This window comes from Lontra canadensis, unplaced genomic scaffold, assembly GCF_010015895.1.
Source record: "Lontra canadensis isolate GAN:19392208 unplaced genomic scaffold, GSC_riverotter_1.0 scaffold11, whole genome shotgun sequence".
In the NCBI taxonomy this organism is placed as follows: domain Eukaryota; kingdom Metazoa; phylum Chordata; class Mammalia; order Carnivora; family Mustelidae; genus Lontra; species Lontra canadensis.
In genome coordinates this window covers 15,573,944-15,595,392 of record NW_022631005.1, presented here as the reverse complement: position 1 = coordinate 15,595,392, position 21,449 = coordinate 15,573,944, and the positions used below count along the sequence as shown (strand labels likewise).

The 21,449-nt window shown below is 38.9% G+C and overlaps 1 long non-coding RNA gene and 1 pseudogene across 1 annotated transcript; both read left to right on the top strand.

The window, feature by feature from the left end:
• LOC116866871 overlaps nt 1-9,299 on the top strand; it is a 69,436-nt pseudogene extending 60,137 nt beyond the window's left edge.
• Nucleotides 9,300-9,452: 153 nt separating this feature from the next.
• On the top strand, nt 9,453-14,491 carry LOC116866873. The gene is made up of 4 exons (XR_004382501.1): nt 9,453-9,937; nt 11,272-11,354; nt 12,147-12,206; nt 12,402-14,491. It is a non-coding gene; the product is annotated as an uncharacterized LOC116866873 (long non-coding RNA).
• The last annotated feature ends 6,958 nt before the right edge of the window (nt 14,492-21,449 follow it).

The window sequence follows — 21,449 nt, the reverse complement described above, 5'->3', positions numbered from 1 at the left end:
TTTTAAAAAAGACAAAAATATGTTCCTATCTTAGGAATTATGTCTTGCAGCCTACTAAATATGCTAATGCAACACTAAGCAGGGATAAAGTTCTTGCCATACCCCCCAACAGTTGCGTGGAACCCGCTGCCAAGTGATTGTTAATTGTGAAGCACAAGCAGGCTTTGCAATCCATCTTAATTGTCATACTTACTTCAGGTTTCGTGATAAGGCTTGATGTTCTGTTTAAAGTGACAATGTTGACAAGGGGAAAGGGTGTGGGCCTGAGCCTGTGGTTCTGAAGGGGTTGCGTGCTCTGACCTGCCGAAGGTTGATACGGACGGTCTGCGAGGGGATTTTAGTTGTCATGGGGTCCCCAGGCGGTTGAATGGAGAGACTGTCTGTCCTGCTTTTTCCTGTTAGGATCCTGACACGTGGAGCATTGATGAACTCAGCACAACGTTGAATGGGAGCTTTTTGGCAGCTGAGACACTGGGGCTAAGCTGCAGGTCAGAGATAACACCAGTGCGGATCTCCTCCTGTACAGTTACTAGTGTGCTTTCTTCCCTCCTGAGTGCAGGAAATGGCTCATGTTAAATACGTTCACTTTTCAGTTTTCCTTTCTTCTAAAATGGAGCTTGACAGATTGGACTTTTCAGCTCCCCCTTTTTTCACCACCTCTGCTTTCTACCTCAGAAATACTCTTCAGGAAGCAGGAGTTAATCTTGGTGAGGAAACGATAAGGTGATGCTTGATTTTTCAGGAGAAAGCAGAAGGATATGGCCGCCTCGTTGCTGCACATAAACTTGTAACTCCCCACCTTTGAGGCTTTTCCCTTCCCATCTCTTCAGTACAGACCAGAAGGGGCGCGGAGTGGAGAGCTCCCTACCTAAGACAGGTGCAGGGACTGCTTCCTGGCATCACGGAGCGTTAGACGCTAAGGACACATCTGAGAGGCAATGCTGACCTTTAAAGAGGGGCCTCTCCAGCACCTGTGTGGCCCTGCTCCCCACGGGCACATTGCTGCTACCACCAAAACAGTTCTGCATTGTTTGACATGTAGCCGAGTTGTTGCAGGTTCCCAAGTGGTGGAAAACAAAGAGAAACTAGCGCAAGGGTTACTTTGGTCATCTTTTGCCAGCCGTATTGAGAGAAGGGAGGCAGAAAAAAAATTCTGGCTCGTTTTAGTACCTGCCCTTAAATGTGGGCCGTCCAAGCTCCATTTAAAGAAAAGTTATTTGAAACGGATCTCTGTGTGGTATTGAGGAGTGACTGTGAAACTAGTAAGTTGAAACTGCCCTCAAACCATGTCAGGTTCTGACTTGGGGTGTAAGTACATGACTTCACTGAGGTCTGAAGGCTGCCTTTTCTCTCTGTTGAGAACTCGATGCCCTTTGAAGCAACAGGGATACATGCGAGAAGGTGTGTATGTGTGAGTGCATGGGCACATAGAGGGGATGAGATAGGAAAAGGAAGACAGGGTGGGGACAAGGGCTTGGGGATAGGGAAAGGTTTCTGGCCAAGGTTCAGTACATATCAGAAAACAAAAGGGTTGTGGATAGAAGTGAGAGTAGCCGTTCAGCCCTAGGGCTAACACCTTGGGACAAGCAGGGTGACGCTGCCCTTTGATCTGTCACCTCTTACCAATTCCATGCACCCATTCTGTCTCAGGAGAGCAGAGGGTAGAGCTGAGAGGGATGGAGAGAGAGTACGAGTGAGTGATCTGCATGAGAGCCAGATAAGATGGGTCAATAACCCTGAAGAGAATGATTCAGGTTTGGAACTCCCTCCGAATTTGCTCTGATGTGAAGTCATGAGGCAGGCCTTCCATAATAAGACAGTTTTCCTGTCTTCCTTATCCAATTGTACTATGTAGCCTTCATTTGTCTTGAAGTGACTGGGGCTGGGTTACTCCTGGACTTATTCTAGATATACCTCTCTGACTACTGCTGGTGGGGGACTCCCTAGGAATTTTGAATTTCTTCAAATTGAACTTTAGAGAGAGTAGTCAGGACTGAACCGCCTCCCAAAGGATCCCAAAGAAACAGAGGGTATGGAGTGTTCAGGGTAGTCACTGACACATTGTAGGTGCTGGGGTAAATCCTCGCTATTCCTCTATGAAGAATGAAGCCAGTCGAATTTGTTGTTAAATACTCTTTGGCTGCGTTTTCAGCTGTAGCACTGCCTGAGGAAATTGGAGAGCTTAGAAGGGGCTCCCGTCCTAAAGGAAAGGTTTAGATTTGGTTGTGGTTTGTATCTGCTTGGTCCAGATCCAGTGTGAAGGTTTGAATCAACCTGAAACATTCTAATCCCAGACATATGTGGTCAATTGTCCTGAGGTCGAAGGTAGACAACTACCTATACAATGTGATTTCCAGAGACAGGGAAATCCCATGTGTCCTCCGGCTGGCTCCCCAATTCACCATAGCACCTGCCAATGTGCTGGTATTTCTGCTGGTAGGGCGATGCCTCTGAGTAAACATGTTTTCTTGATAAATGTCTTTTTTTTTTTTTTTTGCAATTATGATCCTCGAGAGAGGCCACCTTTTATTATGTGGATAATGTTGATTTCTTCTTTACTATTCCTGTGACAGCTGAAAAAGGGAAAAACTGGACACAAATAGCAGTTTTGTGAAGACTAACACAACTCCTTAGCTTCAGGATGGGTCAAGGAGGTTACACTAGGTTAGGGTTAGGGTTTGTATTCCTCCAGATAATTTTGGATCAAGATATGGAGTTAGGAGGAGTGCTTCTAGTCAGCTTCGGGGAGCAAAAAGAGCTTAATTTGGAGTCCTTTCTTTCTTTTTGACAAGACCTCCCATTTCTGATCACCCTAGGAGAGAGACGGCTAAATCCCATATCGTTTTGGGCTATCCAGAATCCTCGGTCTGGAAGATGGTAGGTGAGCCATCCTTGAGCATTCTCCTACTCCAGAGGGTACGTTCACACGTTGGACACTTCCATGGGCATACCTTGATTGTGGTACAAGAGGCATTGTATTTCAACATTAATTTGAAACAGGTCTCCTTGTCCTGACATCCTTCTGGGTCCTCTTGGGAAGGGCCACTCCTTTTCCTCTGTTCCTGTTCTCCCATCTTCACATCTCATCAGTCTGTGAGAATTGCTGCCTTAAATGATGTCCTAATTATAGGCTCTTTTTCTTTTTCACACAGTTTGTGTGCCTTTACCCTTTCTCTAGGAGCTTCATCCCCCTGTAAGAATGTGTATGTGCACGTGTATATGTTGTATGTGTAGGTTTAGGCACACACACGTGTATATGATTATTATTTAGTAAGAAATAAGCCCATCCTATGTCTTCTGCAATAGATTTGGGTAAGTGGTTGTTTTAAACAATGAAGACTCTTAAGTCACCCATATGCGTTCTCTCCTTTGCCCATGTAATCTTAATTCTTTAAGTTTTCTTCATCTGTCATCTGATTTTTACCCTGGGCTTTTTCCCCGTGGTTTTAAAAGTATATGTATTTTTGTTGTTATTATTTCTGACTGCGCTAGTTCTAAATACTTACTGTAGAATGTTTGGAAATTACAGGCGAGAATAAACTCACCCAAAATTTCACAATCTAGAGTTATCCGTTGTTACAGTTTGGTTGTATCTTTCTACCTCTTGGCTTCATGGGTTTAGGTATTGAGGATGCCTGGTCACTCTATAATTTTTAAATTGTTTTTCTCTTTCCTTTTTAGACTTTCAACTCTCTAAGCTCTCCTTATTCCTTTTATGTTGATGGGTCCCAAGTGGGACTGATCTAGTACTTTAGTATCTAAAGCTAGATCTGACTTGTATTCTGGGAAGGTTAGCTCACAGCCTCTACATACTATATTTTGAGCTTCTTAATATGCATTTTCCTGCTCTGAATCAGTGATTTATTTTTTGATCTTTGTTAATACTTCTTTTCAAGCTTGAAACAAAAGAAATTATCTAAAAATAACCAAAGACTGTTATCCAAGACTTTAAAGTAGTGTGAGCCAATAGGTTGACACCTTTGATCCTTAGGTAAAAAGTTACAGTTCTTTTGTTGGCTTTCTGCAAAAGGAGGAAGTGGGGACAAATTACACAGTTGATGCTATTTTATGCATGAAGGAACCTACTTTTGACAGCTAGTAAACAAGTTTCAACATTTTTCTGGGTAAAGAAGCTCACTTATTTAACATTTATTTATTGAAGTAACTTCTGTTATGTGGCAGGCACTGTCCTAGGCATGGAGATTCAGCAGTATATAGACAAAATTCACCTTTGTGGGAGCTTACTACTTAAGAAATAAAGTAGATGAACTTTTTACTTTCTATTTAAATTCCCACTTAAAGTAATTGTGCTTCAGTTTCTAAATTCTGAGTTAGTTTTGAAGCAGGTGGGGGAAAGAGCTCTATTATTACAATAATTCTATGTCAGATAATGTCTTTTCTTCCAGAAATATCTTTTACTCATTGCTCTCCATGTTCCAGTTTTTCAGTAGACAAAAGGTCAACAAATGCAGTCAAAGATCAATTTTGATAAATTAAAATAAATATCCTTCATTTTAATATACATTTATTGAGGAGGGAGATTAAAAAAAAACAAAAAACAAAAAACAAAAACCAACCAAACAGGAGGGGTAAGAGTGGATATGTTCTTACAGCTATTTTGAGGAGTAAATATGGGAGGCAAAATTAGGAGCGGCCCTTCACTTTCAGATAGACCTGAATACTTAAACGTATTTGTGATTATGGTTTTGCCATGTAGTTAACTGGAATGGTAATGGAAAAATAACTACTAGTAGCTAGGCAGAGAAATAACCCATGAGGAAGAAAGACATAGGCCAACGTTTTATTTAATTGAACTGTGTAATCCAAGGAGGTTCTACTAGAGGTGAGTCACTGAAGATACAAAGAAGTAGGTAGAAACTAAGAAACAGAGCAGACAATAGTTATCTTATCAAGAGACAGGGATTATACGGATAGAATTGGACAAGGTTTTTTTTTGTTTGTTTGTTTTGTTTTTGTTTTTAAAATCAGAATTCAGGGTCTGCCATATAGGTAGATCATGACATAGAAATATCGAGAGTTAAATGGATGCTCCGTGAGAATTTACCCTGGATTCTTGAGTTTGTGTGTAAGAATGGAGTCTTTGTTATTTTTTTTAGAGGTTGATGAAAAAAGTATGTGTTATAACTCAACTGGGGAAAAAAGAGTGTGTATTGGAGACAAGAACTTGCACAGTTAAATAACTCAATCTGTGGAAAAGAATATAGCTGCTGACGAGTGACTGAAGACACAGACGGTCAGCTGGAAGGATAGACCAAATGATTCACAAATGCTGGAAAATTCAGAAGGAAAAAGGAGAGAAAGGAAGGAAGAAAAGAAGGACAGAAGGGTGAACAAAGACAAAGAAAACAGATGAACAGACGAAAACTATGGTAGGGGTATATTGAGGCATAGTTATTATGGAGCTTTGATACTAGCTCATCAGTAGGGAAAAATGACATTCTTCGGGTAGGGTTGTATGATTTACATCTGTGATTATTGGGATGTGGGATAACAGAGGGACAAAGTTCAGGACATTATGTTTACTAGAAACTATAGGAAATCCTTGTCAGATTAAGTGATGCTTTGTGAAGAAAGAGGTAGAGACTCCCAAGTTTATCTTTTAATCGTTTTTACCCCACTTTTAGCATGCTGTCTTTAGTTTTTTAAAAAAGTAAGCCACAACTGATCCTTAGATTAGTTTCAAATCCACATTCTTTACCTCTGTTTCTCCACTAGACTTTGTCATGTTGCAAAGCCCATCAAGATCTACCTACTCACTGAAGGGTTTTCTTCTCTTGTGAGATGAGATACAATACTATTCATAAATCTGTAGAGATATGTGTGTTTTTTATTATTTACTATGGCCATGAGTGATTTCTTTCTTAACATGTAAGACAGCAGACATAGTGTCTTCACATTTAGAAAATGTGTACAAGATACATAGCATCAATGCTTTGTCCAATAAACATTAATTGATGTAGATGAGAGAGCACATGTCACTAACAAGAACCTCCTGCCTGATTCTGGGTCTTCAGAGGCCTGAAGATTTCTGTGAGCTGGAATGATGGCCCATTGTAATTCCTTCTGTTTAGGTTAAATGAAGAGATAGTTTTCTGTTTCTAAATTCCTGGTGAATTTAGCATGATATATGCATTACTTGTATTGAACAGGAAGGTTTACCAATTCAGAAAATTTAAAAATTATTTAAATTATAGACTGTATACTATACTACACAGTATTTGTGCATAATGAGCAATGTGGAATTTTAAAATAGATGAAAAGATGTCATTTCTGCTTTAAGAAGAATCAGTGTATTTGGGAAAAAGAAATGAAAATCCTTAAAATTGTTTATTTATTTATTTATTTTTAAAAAGATTTTATTTATTTATTTGACAGACAGAGGTCACAAGTAGGGAGAGAGGCGGGCAGAGAGAGAGGGGGAGGAAGGCTCCCTGCCCAGCAGAGAGCCCGATGTAGGGCTCGATCCCAGGACCCTGAGATCATGACCTGAGCCGAAGGCAGAGGCTTTAGCCCATTGAGCCACCCAGGCACCCCTAAAATTGTTTATTTTATGTTCACCTTCATTCATCAATAAATATTCATAAAATATCTACTAAATAGAAAGATCAAGAAAGCACCAGTATATTCTCTGGGAGCTTTTAATCTGATGGTTAAAGGCAACCACAGTATAAAGTAACTGTTTTTTCCCAGAAAGCCAAAGAATGCTGAAATGAAAATAACAAAAATATTGAGTACCAGAAAGTCCTTACCATGTGTCAGGGGCTATGTGATATATTTCAGGTGTGTTATCTCAATCCTTAGGACTCTGAGTTACAGGTACTCTTATGTCATCCCTTGCCCCACATACACTTTCCAGATGAATCCGCAGAGATCTATACATATTCATGAGTTACCCAGGGGTTCGCAGCTTAGCCAAGGCAGAGGTGGGCCTGTGAACTGAGAATCTGACCCCTGAGCCTGAGACATCAACCATTATACTCCACTGCCTCCTAGGGGATGGGAGAGAGAGATCACCTCTGACTGGGGAGGGGTCTACAATGGGTTTTTGGAAAGAGGTCCCTTGATCTAGGTCTTAAAAGATTGACTGGACTGTGCGGCAGGTGGAGCTAAGGAGAGGGAGAGTCTTTTTGGAACAGTTATGGGTGTGGGGAGAGGGAGCCAAGCTCAGGGTGGGTAACACAGGTCTTGGTGGGCTGTTGGGAATATGTTGCATTGGGAAGTAGGCCTGGGGGGGTGGCGGTTAGGGGGAGCTGGAGGGTCTGAAAAAGAGAGGAAGGCCAAAGGATCTTGTCTCAATTCTGTAGAGCTAAGTATAGAATAGAGTAAAAGATTTACAATAAAAATGGAAAGAATGGATATTAATAAGGCATTATCATTAGGAGAAGAGTTTTAATCAGCAAAATCTTAGAGGAGCTGGATATTAAACTAGGGTTTGAAACTGATGTAAATGGAGTAGAAAAGCATGCCAGCAATCTAGAATAATGTGATTCAAATAGGACACTAGAACATAAGGAAAGCTGATAAAAGTCCAATTTTTCATGTGTTCAAGGACCACTGAGGGACAAATTTGGTTAAGTGAGTCTCTACCTTTCACACCTTGAAGAAAGGGACTAATATTCCTCCCAAACATCTCCATCTGTTATGACTTATCATCTACTCAGCTGTTCAAGTGAAAAAAAAAAAAGACAGTTATTTATTTTATCCCTTTTCTTGTTTTTACTCTCAAATATATCTTGAATCTGCCCTTCTTGGATCCTTCCTTAGCCTTTGCGAGGTTTTGAAGTCTCAGTCAGATCGAGTCACTTCCTTGTCTGATATCCTCCAAAGGCTGTCTGTTGCATTTAGAACACATTCCAAGCTCCAAGTCCTTCAGATTTCCAGGCTTACTTTATTTTGCTTTTCATTATGCTTCAGGCTTCTTGCTTCCTTTCTGTTCCTTGGAATCACCAAGCTCGTTCTCACTCTAGGGCATTTTACTCTTTTTTGTTTTTCCTTTTGTTTTTGTTTTTTGACTGGCTCTTCTAACAGAATATCTCAATATCTCAGTAACTCAAATATCTTTTTTTTCAAATATCATTTTTTTTTCAAATGTCTTTGAGAGCCCTTCTCTGGACAACCAACCTGAAATGTTATGACCATGACTATTTTCTTCCCTCACTTGTTAAGAAGGTCATTATTTTCAAATTAGTCTTTGTGTCTCCATCCAATTTTATTTTCTTTGTAGTTCTTATAACTTCCCAAAGTTATTTAAGACAATCTCTATCTTTGTCTGTTTCTCTCAAGGAGAATTTTGGCTTCAGAGAACGGGACTGGCTTTGTCTTCTCCTGTGCTACAAACTCAGTGCCTAGCAAAGTGCTTTGAATGTAGTAGGTGCTCAATAAATACTTGTTAAATAGATGAAGAATGAATGAATAGAATGGGAATGAGGATGGCTTGAGTAATAGGGAGAAGCTTAGGTTTTATCCAGTAAGTGAGGTAGGTTGTGGACTAAATTATGCGGCTATATTTTCTAATTATGTTCCATTTCAACAGTTGACCAAGTCGCTTTCTTCTTTGCATACCAGCTAACCGAGGGTGGTTAGGTAGACGAAAAGCATTTTGTGTTGTGGGGTGGGTGGGTGAGGGGGACAAACCTGAGATTTAAAAGGAGAAGAAAATGGTGTTAGTTAATCCACAGGGTGGGTGAGAGCTCAACCGGAGTGCTCTTTGGAATCCAGGCAATTCAGTGACAGTAACACTCTCATACAAGTGTTAGGGAGGTCAGAAGAGATGAGTCTGTGACATGTGCAATCACTCTTGATGGGTTTGATTTTTCAACAGTATTTCATGGTGACATTTAAATTTGAATGGGAAATGACCTTGTTCCCAGTTCCTTTTCTAGTCAGTATGGGATTGCTCCTACAACAAATATTGGTATGTTTTGTCCAGTAGAGTTCTCCAGTATCTTAACAGATGGGGTTTACAGGTTCATTTTCTAGTAGAAATAGTGACTTCAAGATAAGAAGGAGGTTGTAGGAACTATTTATTTTTGCTTTTTAAAAGGAATACCTTCCTGGCAAATAAGCAAGTATGTAAGCAAGCAGACTCAACAGCTTTCTTGGAAGGAGTCAGCCGCTGCAGGTATGGGAGAATTCCTTTGGCCAGCCTTTGCCTCCCTGTGCATTTCTCACACTTGTGTTGGCACAGTTGGTGGAGTTTATTATTAGCGGTGTGTCCTAGAAGCTATTCATTCATGGAATATGGCCCTGGGAGAGGAATCTTTGTGTGAAATAAAAGCGTCATCGTTTTTTTTGTTTTTTGTTTTTTTTTTTCATTGGCTTGGGGGGCATCTCGCATAATGGAAGAACATCCTTAAATAGAAAGATCTCGCTTCAGGAAAATTAAAAAAAAAAAAAAAAGAAAAGAAAAGAAAAGAAAGAACAGGTGAGATGAGAGAGATGTTCTCAGTAGAATCAGCTTGGAACTGAAAAATTAAGATTTTGTTTTGTGCAATGCTAGTTGCCTTGCCAGTCTCAAGCTGGCACTGTGGGCTTGCTGTAGCTGCTGAGTCTGAGCTGAGGAGAGGAGACAGTTTGCTTCGGTTTCATTGCTCAGCCTCACCATGCGTCTCAATATGTTTTTGATTTCGTATTTTAAAAATAAGGTGAATGATCTCAAAAGGAAATCATTGCAGGCGATTTTATTCTTTGCTTTTTCTAATGGACAATTAAAAAGCAATCCTGGTCCTATTCCAGGGATTTTCTCATTTCTTAGTACAACTGTAATTTAGGCACGTATAATAGCGCAATGATATTATTAGATATTATCATGTTTATTTTATTCATGAAAATGTGTGACACACCTTATTTGTATTCTTTTTGAGGAAATGTCCTGGAATGGGTTTTTGTCCCAGCTCCTTTTTGTGCCTGTAAGAAGGTGTGTGTTGGAATTTCTGTTCCTAGGAATAAGAATAGTATTTCTTTTGGTGGGGGGGAAGCATAATGATTTTGAGCTTTGAGGAGTTTCAATGGGTTATTGTTGCTTGTTTTTTTTTTCTTTTTTTCTTTTTTTTTTAACAAGACTCCAGACCACCAAGTCCTACAATGACACACACTTCCTATCAGCAATGGCAGGTATTTATATTTCAAATGAAATAAAAATTATAGTTAATTTTCTTCTGAAAGTTTTTTTGGAATTTTGTTTTTTTAAGATCTATGAGGCAATTGGAGATACCCCAGGCTATCACAAAACTAGGGCTTGGAATCACTGCTTTAGTGATTAGCACTTTGTAAGCCTTCAAAAAATATTAAAACCAGGATAGATTGTCTAATTTCTTGTGGGTGGATTCACTTTAGTATAATGTAATGTGTTAACAAATGCTCAGAGAGGAGGTTGTGGATCCAGAAAGATGGCTTTTGTAGAAGGCTTTTATCCAAATTAATTCAAAGAATAACAGGAACAGTTGTGTATTGGGGCAGAAGGAATAAGGTGACTCAATTAAATGATAGAGAAATCTCCAGGAAAAAAATTGTCTCATGTCAACCCAATACTAACAATAAAATTCTCATTACTGAAATCGATAATCCTGTAATAAATGCATAATAACTTCAAAAAGGATTCTTTTATTAAGTATTTTTTGTATGATTGGCTATGCACCAAATATTGAAATCAAATACTGCTTTGCTTTACTTTAAGAATGATAAAATTCGGGGCGCCTGGGTGGCTCAGTGGGTTAAAGCCTCTGCCTTCGGCTCAGGTCGTGATCTCAGGGTCCTGGGATCTAGCCCCGCATCTGGCTCTCTGCTCAGCAGGGAGCCTGCTTCCTCCTCTCTCTCTCTGCCTGCCTCTCTGCTTACTTATGATCTCTCTCTGTCAAATAAATAAATAAATAAAATCTTAAAAAAAAAAATGATAAAATTCCTGGGGCGCCTGGGTGGCTCAGTGGGTTAAAGCCTCTGCCTTCGGCTCAGGTCATGATCTCAGGGTCCTGGGATCGAGCCCCACATCGGGTTCTCTGCTCATTGGGGAGCCTGCTTCCTCCTCTCTCTCTCTGCCTGCCTCTCTGCTTACTTATGATCTCTCTCTGTCAAATAAATAAATAAATAAATAAAATCTTTAAAAAAAAAAAAGAATGATAAAGTTCCCTACCATGTCTCTAAAGAGAATCTTAAATGAGAAGCTTCAAAAGAGTAATTTGCAAATAAATTCACCTGCTGAATTTGTGCCCGAAACTCCTATATTTACCTAATTCATTTTTGGCTTTTGCTTAGCTCTAGCCATGGTGACACTGTGAGAAATGAATGTCAAGTTCTCCTGGGTTGCTGGAATGTTTGCACAAGGCACCAGTGAAGAAGTAAGGGCAGTGCAAGCCCCAAGGTTTGGGTCCCACTTGGCTGGGGGGCTTGGGGATGTTGGTCTTCTGCAAAGCTTGAAGAACCAGTGTGTGGTCTGGCTAATGGGTACTGCTAGCCTGTTGCCACTTCGTGGATCTGGGAAGACCGTTCAGTCCTTCTCCACATTCGGAGCTGGGCATAGAGCACTCGGTAGCTCTGGATTGGCAGAGTTCAGGATCTGTGTACTTGATACCAAAACCGAGCTCAGCTGTATAGCTTTCTGAGATAGATTAAGGACATTTTCATAGTGTTCACCGATACACAACTGTATCTGCAGTGTGAGAAGAAATTCGAGTAACTTAGGAAACATTCTGGGAGAGAATATGCTGCCCTGAGAACACTTCTGTTTTTTTGGCAGTGGCGTCTGTTTTGAGCTTCCTGAACTTTTTTTGCCTGGTGTTCTGCAGGGAATTTTGTATTCCAGAAGATAGGCCAGGCTGCCTTCCGGGGTCTGAAACCTTTAGAAGGTGCTCGGATAGAATAGAGACTTCCCCAGCCTGTTTTCAGGAGATAATTTCCCCTCACCTGGTGGGGGGTTTGTGTCTGGTTAACATTACAGTTCTGCATATATTTTCCCTAGAACATCTCCTGTGCAATCAGGGTCATTACTTCCTTTAAAAGAGGATATCTGTCATATCTCAATAAACCTAAAAAGAGTGAGAGTGCAGGAGAGGGGTAACTGATATTATTTGGAAAAGGATCGCTCTCATTTTTACCTTTCTCTCTCTACTGGCTTGACCTAAAACACTAAGACAAGGGAGGAGACGCCGCATACCCGTAAAGATGCTGTGGTCCTGAAGGGGCCGACCTTGGTACACTTTCCCTTCGTTCATTTTTTTCTTACTGTGTTTAAATCTTTATTCATGTAATTTACCTCTTAGCTCTCTTAGTTTTGCCTTTATATTGTGTATGTTATGGTTTGCTTAGAACACAAAATATGCTTCAAACTTGAGAGAGAGCGAAGCTAGGTAAGTTCATGAACTATAATGCCTTCTTTCCTCTTCCAGAATTATGTAGAAGGGAGTGATGGAACTTTTTGGATTGGTCCCATTCTGCTTTGGGCTACTGTGGCTTTCAGTGTGCGATTCAGTTCATTGGCACCAGATGCCGAAGAAACTAAGGTCAAGGGTGTGAGCCTCACTTGGGCCAGGTGGCTGCATAATTTTCCAACAGGTTGTGTGGCGATTCAGTCTGGTCATGGTAGAAATGCTGGCCTGAAAGGGGGCTGGTGAACACGTGAGTGAGTGGGTGAAAAGCCAGCCCCATTCCCGGAAAAGCAAAGCCGGAGCCCTACTGTCATTTTTCCAACTGGAGAGAATGTACCACTTAAAATGTGAGCTTGTTACTCAACCTCCCTGTGTCTCTGTGTCCTCATCTGGAGAATGGAGATAAGATTTGCTCCCTTTCTACCTCACCAGGATCTGAGAAGATTAGATAATGGCTGTAAAGTCCTTCTACGAAGGTATGAGCATTATCATAAACAAGGAGATTAGTCAACAAATAAAGAAAAAATTTTCTTAAAGGACCTCCCAAAGTGTATTGCCTAATCATTTTTGATTCAGTATCAGCAGTTTGCAGTCTCCCCCCTTTCGAGTTTGGTTTAGCTGCAAAAAGTTAGGTGTGAATGTTTGACCTTTCTAGTTGTTTAGAAGGTGAAAACATTGTTTGATAGCGAACATTTCTATTAATCAAAACAAAGTGGGCTTTGAATCCGACACAGGTCTTATTTGAAAAAGGAGGTGAGGGCAAACGTCTCTAGGAACATATGTGCCACTGAGGAATATTTGCATGCATTTGATCTGCAAGCACGCTTCGGTGATTTTCATAGTCTACCTTGGAGTTTAAGTTGTAGCCATTGCTCAGCGGCACCGTCCTCTCTCTCCAGCTTTATTATGGCACACAGCGACAACTTCATTTTTAGCATTAAAAAAAAAAAATCCTCTTCACTTAATTCAGACAGTGACCTGCAGGCCTCATTCTGACTGAAGGAGCCATTCAGAATACTTGCAGACAAAAGCAGGGCTTTTTCCTAGCAACCAGATCAAAGCCAAATCTCCCAGAATAGCTCCCTCCCAGGTTTTCTTTGGCGCATAGGTTCACAAGGCTTGTGGTATCCAGTTCAAACTACTCTTTCAAACTGAAATGGAAAGGAAAACTCCTGAGGAATTTTCACAGACTCTGAAAACTGGCGAGCGTTGCGAGGGCACTTAATCTTGGGAGAACACGGTGGTCATTTGGAGCATCCCTAACTTTGTTATCGCCGCATCTGCATGAACATTCTGTCGGACTTCCACAGAATGAGGTCTCTGTTTCCTTTCTGCCAGTACCTAATATCAGCTATGCCCAGGAGCCGGCTGATGAAGACTTCCTGTTTGTTTTGAGTCACTGTTAGAGTGATAAATATACTTTAGCTTTCTGCTTCGAGAGGAAAGAAACCAGCTGCCCTGAACTACAGAGAAAAATGCAGAAATTCCACTGAATGGCCCTGTTATCATGGAGCTTCAAGGGCAGCATCAAAATGAAAACTATAAGCCAGGGCGAAGTAAATAATTTCCATATTAAAGCATCGTGCTGCATGCTTGGACCTAAGTTGTTTGTCTTTAATCATTTAGGCGAGCGTTGCATTTTTCACTCTTCTAAGGCCAACTCAGCGATGTTTAGAGATTTTTGAAAATGTAAACTTACGCTACAGAATAATGGTGAGCTATATAAATAAACAATTATAGTTGTGGTTTTTTGATCTGACCACAAGCTTTTAATGCCATTTTTGCATGAGCATATAATGCTTCTGGATAAATGATAATGTTTATATTGTCAGTGGCATCCACTGTTGTACTGAGTCATTTACATATGTGATTATTTGGATATAGAGTAATGCAAGAACAAAAGAACACTATAAAATGATTGAAAACAAGACCAACAGGAAATCCTTTATAGCTTAAATAGCACTTCTTAAATAAAGCCATGGAGTTTTTGTGTTTTGATTTTGTTTTTGTCCTTTTATTTTGAACAGGTTTTGGATTTAATGACTCGAATGTCCTTTGAGTGGAATTTCTTAACTCTGGTCTGAAGGGTGGTGAATTTAGGAAGCCTTATTGATCTGAATGTCTTAACCACTGCTTTCTGGCTTTTGTCTGTCTGTCTGTTTTTTAAGCTCAGTATAGACTTGACTTCCAGAAGGCATTACTTGGAAAAGACGGCAACAACTTGGTTGTGCTTGGAGTGAGAATGAATCGCTTATTTCCTCCCAATAGCTATGGTCTCTCCCAACAATTTCTAATAGTAGAGGAAGAACACACAGTCATGTACAAGAAGTCTTTTTGTCCAGGATAAAGGAAATGGCTAATAAGCAAGATGAAGTTAGGCTGACGATGGCCTTTTAGGGTAAGAATCGATAAGTCATGCAGATGTGGAGGCAACATGGTGTGCACTGGCCTTAGGACAATGTTTCTGGTCATATGTGTAAACTGAGACTTGAAATTGCACATGAATTGTTGGATATAAAGAAGGTGCCCCAACACATAGAAAGTCAGTGATCAGAACATCAAAGTCAGTGATCAGAACATCTTCCTGGGTTAGAGAATTATGGTGCTAACGGCTTTATGGAGATTGGGTCCTTATCTCATAAAAACTCATGTTAAAGAAATTCATGTGTCATTTGGCAAATCATAAAGGAGGACATGCATTTAGGAAAATTCAGCACATTAGTTAAAACAAAGCCAAATACTCTAAATATTGTTTTTGCTTTATAAATATGTGGTGTGTGGTATACGTCTCTTTTATATTCTCATCTTACTGCTGCAGAAAGAAAAGAAGAAAGTGTCTTTAAATATGATCAAGGAGAGGATGGAAAGATTAAAGTACTAAATAATATATTTTCTGTTCCAGTGGAGACCTGTATGCACATAAACCCAGAATAGCATCAGAAAATGGCTGGTATTAGGAGGAGAGGGAATGAATAGTGGAGCCAGCATTTTCTGTGGGTAAGAAAGGAGGGTATAAAACAAATTTATGAAATAAAATGTATTTGCAAAGGTAAGTGTGCCAGAGGATAATTTTCATGGGTATATCAGCCTCTGTACTTTAAAGAAGAGGTTAAAATTAAATAGAGGTTAAAATTAAATAGAAATATAGACCGTAGGGGTTTCGGTGAGGTTTTTGGTAAAATCTATTATTTAAAATAAATTGGAACCCTAGCTGGGTGGAACCTATCACTTACCAAATATAAAAAGGCGTGAAAAAACCACCCATTACCTTTTTCAGTGCTATTAAATGCCAAGTATCTGGTGCTGAAGTGAAACTATTATGGTCAGATTGATGCTGTACATGTCAAGCCACCATTCTCAGCAATGGCAATTGCTTAGATTGTTAAAACTAGCTTTGGTTGTGATAGCACATTTATGATCCAGCCTTAAGGAATTCCACCCACTAACAGCCAACATCCACTTCTTCATGATTGAACAACAACACAAAAGTCACATCTTCTATTGCACATTACATTGCCATTTACAAAATGCTTTCGTTTGCAACATCTTCCATGATCCTTGGTTGTATCTGGTTCTGGTTGTAAGCGGGAACAGTAACAGTTTGTCATCTGTCCTGGGCCCTGGTGGTAGCTTCAGCAACCTGGTCTCTTTCAAGGGGGCAGAAATATTCCTCATGCTTCCTCATAACATTTCAGGAGCATCTTCTTTATGAAACAGATGCTGCAAATCAGTATTTTTAAGTACAGTCACTTGAAGTGAAGTGAAATGAAAGTGCGTTCCAGAGCAATTAACCCTCTTTCTCCCTGAACTTATCATGATGCTACATTTCAGATCCTAGGAGCTTTAGACATTCTGTTGGAGATGGGGAAGCATAGGCCTGGGGAATAAGGATGGTGGGATATTTAGAATCATTTTGTCCTGGTAAAGGTTTGTAAAAAAATAAAGCATTTATTAGAAGAAATGGTGGTGGGGAGGGGGGAATGTTTTTCACACCTGTTTTCACACTTCTGAAGTGATAAGTCCAGCCCTTACAAAATAAAATGCAGGTTTCACACTGAACCCACCCAGGCATATTCCTATAGTGTCCTAAGCCATTTATTCTTTAAGAAGAAAGAGGCAGGGCGCCTGGCTGGCTCAGTCAGAAGAGCATGCAACTTTTGATTTTGGGGTCATGAGGTCAAGCTCCAAGTTGGGTGGTTGGGTGTAGAGATGACTTAAATAAATAGAAACTTAAAAAAAAGAAAGAGGAAACAAGGTCTTTTGTACAAATCAGCAGCTGGAAAGGTCTCCGCCATCTTTGCTTTGTACTCCTGTCTTCCAGATGTGTGAACCATCTACTATATGTCATGTATGGATCTCCAAGGCAATCTTCTAGGTTTCCAAAGACTTTGGCTCTAGATTAACAATCTTTTTCTTTGCCTTTTTTTGATCTAAATACTCAGTGAATCAGGCACCCGAGTTCATGATTTTACCAACGAGATTCCCACATCTTTTATATGTCTTAGATTCTCTTGGCCACCATTTCTATCCTTCCCCAGTCACTCACTGATATGGATATAACTATTTCTCACCATCTTTCATCTCTCAAAAGGGCTTATTGGATCATAACCTAAAGTCACAGATGTTGTAAGAGGAATTAACCTCAGAGATCATGTAGGGCAGTATCTAACAACCAACTCACAGAACTATTGATTTACCAACCCTTCAAACTCGATCTTTACCATTTTTCTCCAGCTCAGTAATTGCCAACCTCATCTGTGCTGGTGCTGGAAAGAAAAACTAGGACTCATCTTCGATTCATATTGCCTTTACCACCCTAGGTCCAATCTATCAGTAAATCTTATCTTTTTGCTATCCTGAACATGTCTAGTACTATTCCAAGAGCCACTGTGATCTCTTGTCTTGATAGAGTAAGAGCATAGAATTCATCTCCTTGCAGCTTAATTTCTCACCTTTCCCTGTGTTATTTTCTGCAGACTACTTTTTGAGACTTTGTCTATTGATTTTCTTCCTTTACAATTTTCTGGCTCTGCTCCCCTTACTAGGATGTAAGTTCCAGAAGACTGGTAGTGTTGGGTATAGAGTACACTATTTAACACATGTAATTATGCCTGGGACATTGTTGGCTTTCAAGGAATAGTTGTTGGATAAATTAATCTCCTCCTTCACAGACTAGAAATATGGGTCACAAAGACGTTACATAAATTTTCTAGGCTCACCAGATTAGTTTGAAAGTTTACAACTAGAGCATGGGTCTCTTGACCTAAGGAAAAGTGAGAAGTAAGCAGTCTTCTCAGCACTGCCAGGAAACCTTGTCATAGATTGGGTAGATCTGCCTAGGGAAAGAGACCTCATCCAAGCACCAGGAGGAACTCTAATTAGCTGATTCAGGGAAACAATAAGTAAAAATAACATTAGGTTTTCTTTCTTTCTTCCTTTCTTCCTTTCTCTCTCTCTCTTTCTTTCTTTCTTCCTTTCACTCTTTCTCTTCCTTTCTTCCTTTCTCTCTTTTCCTTCCTTCCTTCCTCCCTTCCTCCCTTCTTCCCTCCCTCCCTCCCTTCCTTCAAGGAACAAAGTTACCAGAGTTCTTGCAAGTGTAGAGTCCAAGCACCTGCTGTGAGTCTCAAAATCAAAGGTATAAAAAGTTTCTAGAAATTCACCTGGGTACTCAGTACCATGAATGTCTCTAGAAAAAGGGAGGCTACTCAGTAATGGAACTCAAGCAGATCCTAGGCTGTGCTCCAACCTACTGCCTTACCACCAAATGTTCACTGCTGTACCTACTCAAGCACAAACCTCAAACTCCATGTTTACTCAACTCATACTTAGTGAATAACATACCTATTATGGCTTTCTCCTCACAACTACAAATATTTTTGAAAAAAGAGTTTCAATGTTTTATATTAATCAGAATGCTATCAACAGCTAGTTATTGAAAATTAAATTGGATCAATCTTAGCCTAGGTTATATATAAAGGTCTTATATGACCTTATATGGTCTTATATGAAGTCCATTGACATTTTGAGGTATGTGGTCCCTCAGGGTTTCACTTGCAACTAGGATGAGTTTGCTTGAATAGAGACTCTCCTTTCATTGTTTTGTATTGTATTTATCATCTTATCTTCACTATGTGCCAAACAGTTTTCCATGGAATGATTTATCCTAATAATTAAAAGAAGGCAATATTCTTTTGGTCGATGACTGTTTTGTTTGAGTTATAAAATATAATTTGCTTTTTTCTTTGTACCATTGTTCCAGAAGAGATTCATCTTTAATTAGTTTGAGGTGTACTGTGGCTTACTTTTGTCTCCAAGTAAAAGATTTTTCTTTTTCAAAATCAGATGAATTCTGAGTTGACAAGGTAAAAAATCTGCAGTGAGATTAAAAATGCTAGGATTTTCCATTAAGAAGCTGCTTCTAGAAGTTGCTATAATTTAGCACTTCAGGTACTGAACACCTATTAAAGAAATGCTTGTTTGCATTATGCTAGATATAAATTAGGTGACTCACTTTCTCCATCTCTTTCTCTATATTTATTTTTAATCCTGTTTTAAAGCAGGAACTAGGATCAAATGAAATTAAAGCATTCTTTTGGTTTGATTGGTCTAATGTTCTTCAACAAGCTGAATATGACTCACAGCCTATCCCCCTTTCATTAGTAATTAAACTGAGACACTGAAACATTATGTAAACTCATAATAACAGATTAAATATCAAGGCTGTAGCCCACTGAACAGCACCGCTATGTTTAAACTGATACCTTCAATCCAGATAATTTTAATATTTCACCTTATAGGATTGCTACAGAAAAATAGAGTGATTAAAAACAATCATTGTATTTTATTTTCATTTTTGTTGGACAGGGGTTTTCACTTTGAATGGTAAAGAACATGAGATAAATAATGTGCCTCTAACATTTTGTTCTGTTTGTTTTTGTTGTACTGACAAATACTTCCGTAGTGTGGTGGTGGCCATTTCTTCTTATTTAAAAAAAATTTTTTTTTTCTCTTAACCAAAATAATTGCTACCCAGTACAGGAAATTTAGAAAGTAAGCATATAAAAGTAAGAAAGTAAGGAACAACTCATAATCCCACAATGAAAAAGTAACCATTGCTAGTATTTTGGATCACATGTTTCTAAACATTTCATCTATGCATGTTAGATTATGCGCACTTTCAAGAAAAATGTAACTCCACTGTAACTTTTTAAAAAATCCCTTTTCATGTAAGAACATATATTGAATAGATTTCAGTGTCATTAAGTAGTCTTTCATGATGCGATTTATCTTGCTGTACCATTTTTTATTTAATCAATCCCCTATTGTTGAGTGTTAGGTTGTTTCCAGTCTTTTTCAAGATTATAAATACCATTGGCATAAGTGTTCCATGTAGCCAAATATTTACCCATATTCTTGACTGCTCTTTTAGAATACATTTCTAGAAGTGGATTGTTGAGTCAGTATGTATAGACTGTAGGCTTTTAGTTCATATTAGCATCCTTTTCCTCAGAAATGTTACACTAATTCATATGCTAATTTGATTATGGCTTATTATTTTGGTATTTTCGTGCAGCTATTCCTTTTATGGCAACCAAACATACTGACTGTGAGGTGCTCTAAACTGCTCATGTAAGAGGGTTGAAAAATAACTGACAAGTTTCTACAATGTCTTGATTATTTCAGTTATATTAATTTGGCATAATTCTTTTTCTGGTCTGCTTTTGGCTAGTTGTATCTGGATCCATCATATGTTTTACTATTCTTCTGTAAGAGGCCTCCAATAAATTGAAAAAGGGAGCCTGTCAGTTGCAGTCTAATATGGTATATTTACACTCAATCCAAATTCAGGCAAATGTCATCTGTTAATCGTAGGCCAATATAAGAAGCAAGAGTTGTGAGGATATTAACCAGGAAAAGGTTCCAGGATAACTCTGAAGCAGAACCTGTAACCTATTCACCCAAGAGGATATCATACATATTAATGTGCTCACCATTAAAACAGGCAAATCTTCCAAAGCTCAGCTAGATTACCTGCTCAGATGGCATCAGTAGGAAGAAAGCTCAGACATAATTTCATCTCTTAATTTTATTTCTTGTGTCTTCTAAGCTTACTTCCTTTTTTTTTTTTTAATCTTAAGTGGGCTATGGTAGAGATTAGGCATCATTGACACTTTAGATTCCAAATTGTGAAAAAAAACAAACATTGATACTGGTATTTTCATGAGTGTCTCTTAACCTCTCTATAAGTTATAAAGTCTGTTCATGAGTCATGCACCAGCAGATAAAAACAATTAAAATATCAAATCTTTCCCCGCTTCCAGCCCTAAAAATGTTTCTAGGCTCAAAAAGGAACTAGGTTCTTGGCAATTTTAACCTAAAATGCTTCTTCAGCTTTTCTTAGACTCTGGCCATCTCAAAATGCAACTGAAGACAAAATTGTCCCATAAGTTTAATTTTTGGTGATTGAACTTACATCTTAAAAACTAAGCTGTTTCACTTCCTTAGAAAAAGCAGATTTCTTGAAGATCGGTTTCCATTCCATGTTTGTGATTCCTAAAGCACCTAATTTTTGGTATATATTTGTGTGGAATAAATGAGAATGTTCTGTGGCCCCACAGAAGCAGGATAGGACAATTACCAGCAGCATACGTGGTGGAGAGCACACCTAGGTATGCAGGGATCAGAATACCCAGCTTCTCTTTCCTGTTGTGCCAGCTGACTCGTAGGGTCACTTTTGACAGTTAATCAATCTCTTTGAACTTAAGTTTTCATAGTTATAAAATGATGACACAAGTTTTCTTCTTTGAGAACAGATTATTTTGAACATCAAGGGAAATGAAATAGAATATTGTGTAAGGTGATTAGTACATTTCAAATGAAAATTATTATTATTTTGAAGACATGTGTTTTCCTTATTGGAGTTCTTTATTCTTATTTTCCAGTGTTGGGGATGGAATGATAACTTAAGTCAACAGTCTCTGTATATAGTCTTATTTTATCTTAGATTTTGTAAGTAGAGGTTTTTACTAAAAATTATATATATAAATATAGTGATTTAATTATCTTTCT